The following is an 8,028-nucleotide window of genomic DNA, read 5'->3' on the forward strand; positions in this document are numbered from 1 at the left end:
TACATATTCTTGTCATTTATATGTGTGTAAAATTTCATGAATAAGAAGTTAACCAGTTGCATTTTTAGGGGTTTACACAAACATGTACACACCTATAAAAATTTCTTCGTATTAATGAAAGTTTACACAAACATGTGTGCATGTATAAAATTTCAGATTTTTTTGACACCTGCGTTTTCATTTTATTTTGTGGACTTTTTGTTCATCTCAAGAGCTTATTTCTAGTATTTTTTTTAACCTGAGAGCTTATTTCTAGTATAAACAATCCCTGGTGACTTTGGACCAATCGGTCTCAGTTAGGCCCATACAAGGCCCATCGCCCCACCCTCCTAGCACATTGCACGTAGAAAAAGTACTCCCTCCGTTCAAAATTACTTATCGCAAAAATGAATGTATCTAGACGTATTTTAGTTCTAGATACATCAATTTTCGAGACAAGTAATTCCGAACGGAGAGAGTATATTTTAAATAGCGGGCTATGGCATATAGCGGCAACCCTTAAAAACAGCTATAACGGTAAATTGTACATAAAATCATTTAGCGGCAACATGCTCAAACAGCTATAGTGGGCCTATGACCGGTTATTTGAAACTATGAGAAAAACCTAACCCATTGTCCTTTTTTTCTCAAAAAAAAAACATATCCCATTGTTTAAAAAAACCTATTCCTCCGAGTTTCATCTCACTCCCGCATAGCCTATATTTTTTTTCACTCCCTTCCCGTGTGCCACACAGGTCCCATAAAACTCTCTAACACTGTCAATTTATTACCCTTCTGTGAAAATAAATCTGATGTTCACTGTTCAGTCCAACCAATACAAAATAACGGAAGTTCTAATTTATTACCCTGTGGTGCAATTTTGCTTCATCTGTTTCACAGTAGCATATGCTTCTCTAGTGCTGCAGTTATACTTCTGTCCAATCATGGCAAATTCGATCTTAAGAGATACCTATATGAAGTAGTATGTAATATGGTGATTTGCAAGTGTGCGACGCCCTGCTAATTAATCAGCTTAACTTAGAGATACATAGCATGTTATTTTTATGAGCAAAGGTGCCTTTCAGAAGTATTAGCTCACCTAAAGAATTTGATGACAGGGAATTTCTAATAGATGGAACTGTGCAAAGACTATTAGTATTATGTTGGAAATTTAGCACTTATTCTTTACATAATCTTGTAACTTATGTCTTTTGGTCATTTCAAAGACAATAACTAGATTATTTATTGCGGTTACGACAACTGTACTAAATAATTATGTATTTTTGTCTTGGTATAGGCTGCTGAAGTGGCTGGTCAAGTGAACTCATGGGTTGACCAAGTCACATCGGGTCTCATCAAAGAGATGCTTCCTACGGGGTCCATTGAGTCTGATACGAGACTGGTTCTTGGGAATGCATTGTATTTCAAAGGAACTTGGGTTCAGAAATTTCATGCATCAGGCACTAAAGATGATAATTTCCACCTTCTTGACAAGACATCAATAAAAGCACCATTCATGTCTAGTACAAAGAACCAATATATTTCGTGTTTTGAAAACTTGAAGGTACTTAAGCTTCCTTACGAGCAAGGCGGGGACAAGAGGCAGTTCTCCATGTACATACTTCTTCCAAAAGCACAAGATGGCCTTTGGAGCTTGGCAGAAAAGTTGACCTCTGAGCCAGAGTTTCTGGAGAAGCATATCCCTGCTCGAGCGGTTCCAGTCGGGCAATTCAAGATCCCTAAGTTCAAGATATCATTTGATTTTGAAGCGTCCAAATTGTTCAAGAGTTTGGGCCTCCAACTCCCATTCAGCACAGAAGCAGATCTTTCGGAAATGGTCGATGCCCCATTAGGACAGAGTTTGTGTGTCTCATCTATATTCCACAAATCTTTCGTAGAAGTGAATGAAGAAGGAACTGAGGCTGCCGCAACAACTGTTGCGGTAGTCATGTGTAAATCGCTTCCACCAGTTCCTCCCATGAAGGTGGATTTTGTCGCGGATCACCCTTTCCTCTTCGTGATACGAGAAGACGTGACCGGTGTGGTGCTATTCATCGGTCATGTGATCAATCCTCTGCTTGCAGCTTAGCACGTGTGTAGTGAACCATTATCCATGGTGCAAGCGTGATCGTGATGGGGTCCGTTACATGAAGGTCTTTCTCCATCTTGTTGCAAGTTCAATAAATGTACGTAGTAGTACATGTTCCTTTTTCAAAACTACTCCTTCCGTTCCTAAATATTTGTCTTTGTAGACATTTCAAATGGACTATCATATACAGATGTATGTAGGCATATTTTAGAGTGTAGATTCACTCATTTTGCTTCGTATGTACTTCCTCCGTTCCAAATTAATCGTCGTGGTTTTAGTTCAAATTTGAACTAAAACCATGACGAGTAATTTGAAACGGAGAGTAGTCACTTGTTGAAATCTCTAGGAAGACAAATATTTAGGAACGGAGGGAGTATAAGAGTTGTTTGATGTATGATATTTTGGCTTTCAAACTGCGCCTTGCTCGGTGTGTGTATGAAATATTGATATACTAGTCTTCGGATATGAATTTCATAGAAAAGCAGCTACGCACTCCATTCTACGATGGTTTACAGAGGTTAGAGAATTTGGAACCTGCTGCGCTTCCGAACATAATACTGTAACTTGACCACAAGGTAAGCCCCCCACCCCCACGCAGCAGGACACTGATGCAAATCCCATTTATGTATTGTCACGCAAATCTCCTTAACAGTGAAAACTTTACACACTTGCATCATAATCCCAAGCTTGGACTCTAGTACTAATCAGTTGTGTGATCTTAAGAAAACACCATGCATCTAGAGCAAACACCTAAAAGGCCACGAGGCGTGCAGTGATACCCATACAAGTCAGATGTTGTACGGTACTCCCTCAGTTTCAAAATAGATTACGCAACTTTATACTAAAGTTAGTTTAAAGTTGGGTCATCTATTTTGAAACGGAGAGAGTACAAAATTAGGATAGAAGGACAAGTTAGACCAACGCGATCAGCTAGCTTATTAAAGAACTGATTCAGTCCAGCGGACAGCAACTCGGCGTGCTAGCTGCCCCAACAAGGAAATTCAAAGCGTCACTTAGTTCGCTCGATGTGCATGCGTGCTTTTATTTGTGGGGTGCGTATATAGCGGCGGATCATGTGCTCTGCGGTGCTGGAGCCTACGTGGACGGATAACGCAGAGTATCGTTTTCCTCTCCTGCCGGCCGGTGGTGTGGATATCAGATGCCACGGGACACAGTTCAAGTGTATACGGCTGCATTCACGTTCTACGAGTGCAGCGTAGAGGTTTTCACCTAGTCACACGCAAATGGTAGAACTGTTCACGTTGACAGGGCACCGGCCAGAGCGCTAATCACGCCGGGAGGGGAGGAATTGTCTAGGCCTGGGATTGCTTTGACACTCCGCCTGGTTTGTTTTGCCTGACGGCGGATCCAGTAAAGAAAATTTCGTGTGGGGGATACCCCTGCAAATCAGAGGAAATACAGGGTTTGGTGGTGGACAGAGGGAAAATTAGAGCATCTTCAACGTTGTCCTTTAAAACGAACACAATATATGTCTACAAATATTGATACAGAAGCCGGCCATCCAACCTGTACACCACCCGTCCGGGGGCACATTTCGAACGGAACTTAAACAAAACAGACAAATTTAGGCACATTTCGAACGGAACTTGAACAAACGAGACAAATTGCATGCAAACCATACAATTTTTATTTAATCTGGATCAAATTCATGAAAAGTTTGACATAGTTCATTAAACAAAAGCGGACATAGCAAAACTTCCTTGTCTAAATTTTCGCCGGCCCTGGAGACGTCCGGGTTCCACATACTGTTCTTCTTCATGTCTAGAGAGGAAGAGCAAGACATGTGGCACGGACGCGGACGCGCCCACGTTCGTCTCCCGCCTCCTACTCTTCCTAACCAGAGTCTACCGCCTAGTGGTCGGTGTTGCGGTGGAGCTGAGATCGATGATTGACCTAGATGGCCACGCCTCCCAGTCGTTGCAGGCGGGCGCGAACGAGGAGCCGATGATGATGGTGGACGTAGCATCCCCTACCTGGTCGCATGCGCCGCCTCCCAGTCGTTGCAGGCAGGTGCAAACGAGGAGCCGATGATGATGGTGGACGTAGCGTCCCCTACCTAGTCGCATGCGCCACCTCCACATCCGCGTCCGCCGCGATCTGCTCGGATAGAAGATCGCGCTTCACGTCAATGACGCGAAGTTGCCAACGCTCGCGGCGGATGGTGCGGGCAATGCAAGCGAATTTTTATATCGTATGCTGCCACGGCGGCCACGGCCTACTCGCTCGCCTGCTCTCCGCGAATTTGTCCCTCTACGAGCCGGTGCTGCTCAAGGAGCCAGAGGTTGTACTGCTGTTCCTCCGGCCACATCTGAAACGCAGAGTCTCCCATGACGGCCTCGTAGTGCGCCCGTGCCATGGTGAAGCCGACAACCGGCAAGGGTGCGGGCGCGGGCTTGTTGTTGGACGCGTCCTCCATCGTCCGGTCGCCGTCCCCCTCGCGCACCTCTGGCGAGCTCGCAGGCAGTCCGGCCTCTATTTGTCGCACACGGCTATTCATGCAATGTCACACAAATTTCCTTAAAAAGTGAAAACTTTACACACTTGCATCACATAATCCCAAACTTGGATTCTAGTACTAATCAGTTGTGTGATCTTAAGAAAACACCATATGCATCTAAAGCAAACACCTAAAAGGCATACTGATATCCATACAAATCAGATGTTCTACAAAATTCGGATACAAGGACAAATTAGACCAGCCGCGATCAGCTAGCTTATTAAAGAACTGATTCAGTCTAGCTGACAGCAACTCGACGTGCTAGCTGCCACAACAAGGAAATAGAGAGCGTCACTTGCATGGTCGCCCGATGTGCATGCCTGCTTTATTTTTTTATTTTTTTCGAGAGTACGCCAATGGCGTACCATATTTTTATAGAAGAGAGAATATATAATTACAAGACACCTGCGACAGATGCGAACATCCGTCACTGGCAACACCACACCGAACACTGGGCTGAGGTCAACTCCTCACAAACCTATCTAGACCTCCGACTCCTACACCTGCTCGAATCAGCTCTTGTAATTCATCGAGAATCCAACTAGCTAGTTCTCTAGGTCCCTTAACTTGCTCCGGTCAATGGAAGACCCGTGCGTTCCTCTGTTTCGAAAGGGACCACGCTGTCTCGATGACGAATGTATCGTAGCCCCTCCTCTCCTTGCCATGAAAAGTGGCTCTAGCTCTCAACCACCATTTAGCGAAAGTGTCACTCGCTAGAGGAGCCTCCACACTCAAGTGCATTGAATCCAGGCACATATGCCAAACCTCGCGCGCGTAGACGCATTGCACCAGAATATGCTCCGCGTTATCCTCGTCCTGCAGGCACGTGTAGCAAGGCGAGGGTGTGTCCTGCAGGCCATGCCGCGCCCTTCTATCCGACGTCCACAATCTATGCTGCACAGCCAACCAAGCGAAAATTTTGCACTTGAGCGGCGCCCAGCTGCGCCAGGTCCCATTTGCCGTGGGGGAACGCAACCCACCCTGACACAGCTGGGTGTAAGTGGATTTCGCCGTGTATGCACCCGAGCGATCGTGTGGCCAGGCAAATCGATCCTCCTCCTGCTCGTCTCTTGGCACCGACGCAACTGCATGCCTCAGATGCATGGCTTGCAAAAGCGCACCAAACGAGAACTGGAGCTGCACGTCCAGTGTCCAACTCTCTCCCTGAATGGCCTGAGCAACCGTCCTGGTGTTCCTTACTTTGACGCTCACTCCTTGGAACAGCGTGGGCGCGATGTCTTTGACGGCGAATCCATGTATCCACCTGTCTCGCCAGAACAGGACCTTGTCCCCTTTACCGACCGTAATGCTCACCAAACTTTCAAAAACCCTCCTCGCATCCTCATCCACCATCATATGCAACCCTTGCCAAGGCCGGAGTTGGTCGGTCCGCCTTAGCCATTCCCATCTCACTCTTAGTGCGAGTGCTTGAAGTTGAAGATTTTTCACCCCGAGACCACCATAGACCAGGGGCTTGCATATAGTGTTCCATGCAACTAAGCATTGACCCCCATGGACCTTGTCTTTCCCAGCCCAGAAAAAGGCTCTCATCCAACTGTCCATGTCCTCAAGGACCCAAGCAGGCGCCTTCATAACCAGAAGATGATGGACCGGCCTTGCCGCCACCACCGACTTCACCAGAACCAGCCTCCCCGAGCGTTGCATGAGGCCTCTCTGCCATGCGGGGATGAAGTGCCTCACCTGATCAAGCAACGGCTGCCACTGCACCTTTGTAAGCTTCTTCACCGCCAACTGTAAGCCGAGGTATTTACAAGGGAATTGACCCATGGTGCATTGCAACAGACTCTCCACTCTACTTCTGTCATCTGAGTCATCTGTAATGAGGATAGCCGAGGATTTCCTGTAATTGATCTTGAGCCCCGAGGCTTCTCCAAAGATGTCCAGCACTCTCCTGACAAACTCCAGCTCCAGTGTGGATGGTCGCACAAAGAGGGCGACATCATCCGCATAGATGGACAGTCTTTGCATAGCCGAGATGCCCGTGTAGCTGCTCAACACGCCCTCCTGTGTGGCTTTTACCACGGTCGCCGTTAGCGCCTCCATAGCAATCACGAACAGAAGCGGAGAGACCGGATCCCCTTGCCTTAGTCCTTTAGCATGCCAAATTCTCCTCCCAGGAACACCATTGACCAGCACCCGCGTGCTTGCAGTCATGAGAAGGGCTGCCATCCTCGCAAGACAGTGTGGACCGAACCCTTTAGCTCGCAACACTTCAAACAGAAATGCCCATGAGAGTGAGTCGAAAGCTCTCGTGATATCCAACTTGAGGAAGACACCATGATTCTTCCTGGCCCGAATCTTCATCGCCACTTGCCTCACAAGCAGGTAGTTATCATGAAGGCTTCTTCCCTTGATAAACGCGGACTGATTCACTCCCACCAAGTCGGCCATGCGTGGAAGTACTCTGTTAGCCAACAGCTTGGCAAAAAGCTTGGAGAAACTGTGCGGTAGACTGATCGGTCAGAAGTCCCCTACCTCCATTGCCTCCGGTTTCTTCGGGATCAACACAATTAGCGCACAGTTCATTTTTGCGAACCCTCTACTATCTCCAATGGCGAGCTTGGTTAGCGCCGCCATGACGTCGCTTTTAATAACTGACCAAGCCTTCTGATAAAACAGCGCGCTGAAACCGTCCGGCCCCGGCGCTCGATCTGGCCCCGACCGCAGAGCACTTGATTGGTCCGCCTGCTTTATTTGTGAGGTGCGTATATAGCGGCGGACCAATCATGTGCTCTGCGGTGCTGGAGCCTACGTGGACGGATAACGAAGAGTATCGTTTTCCTCTCCTGCTGGCCGGTGGTGTCGAGATCGGCAAAAAATACATATTTGACCTGAAGACAAAATCAATTCAAGATTTGAACTGCTTTTGTAAAAATTTCATAAACTGACCGTTTTGTGTGGCGCCTGACAGTCGGCGTTGCACTTCACCATGCAGCGTCTTTGGCTTAGGTGTCGCATTTCCGGCCAGCGTGGCAGCCTGGGGCCAGGCGCGGCCCCACAGCCAGCCGTGCAGCGCCTAAGCCATAGGCGCCACACCTGTAATATGCAACGCCTAGCGCTTAGGCGTTGCACAGTGACTTAAGCGCATCGGCCCAGCCCTCCCAAGCAGTTCTTCCTCCTCTCCCAGGTAGGATAGAGAGCAGCGGCGGCGCCCCCATCGGACCCCTCCCCCCCACCCCTCTCAGATCTGAAGATTTTATCCGTGGATTCGATCTCCAATCCCTCCTACTAGGTAAACTCCTCCGTTCCCTTTCTTTTCCTCCGTAAATTCGTTGTCATTTTAGAGATTTGTCCAAGATTGGGTGGAACCCTTGATTTGCTTGGTTTGGATCTTTATTTGTCCAAGATTTGGTGTTGTGATGGAGGATGTGTAGTCATAGTGGTACTATCCTAGTATTGTTCATTAGTTCACAATATATGA

At 47.4% G+C, this 8,028-nt stretch overlaps 1 pseudogene; it reads left to right on the forward strand.

Annotated features, from left to right (window-relative positions):
- LOC119294062 overlaps nt 1-2,068 on the forward strand; it is an 8,217-nt pseudogene extending 6,149 nt beyond the window's left edge.
- Nucleotides 2,069-8,028: the final 5,960 nt, after the last annotated feature.

The sequence above is a fragment of the Triticum dicoccoides genome, chromosome 4B (assembly GCF_002162155.2).
Source record: "Triticum dicoccoides isolate Atlit2015 ecotype Zavitan chromosome 4B, WEW_v2.0, whole genome shotgun sequence".
Classification (NCBI taxonomy): Eukaryota; Viridiplantae; Streptophyta; class Magnoliopsida; order Poales; family Poaceae; genus Triticum; species Triticum dicoccoides.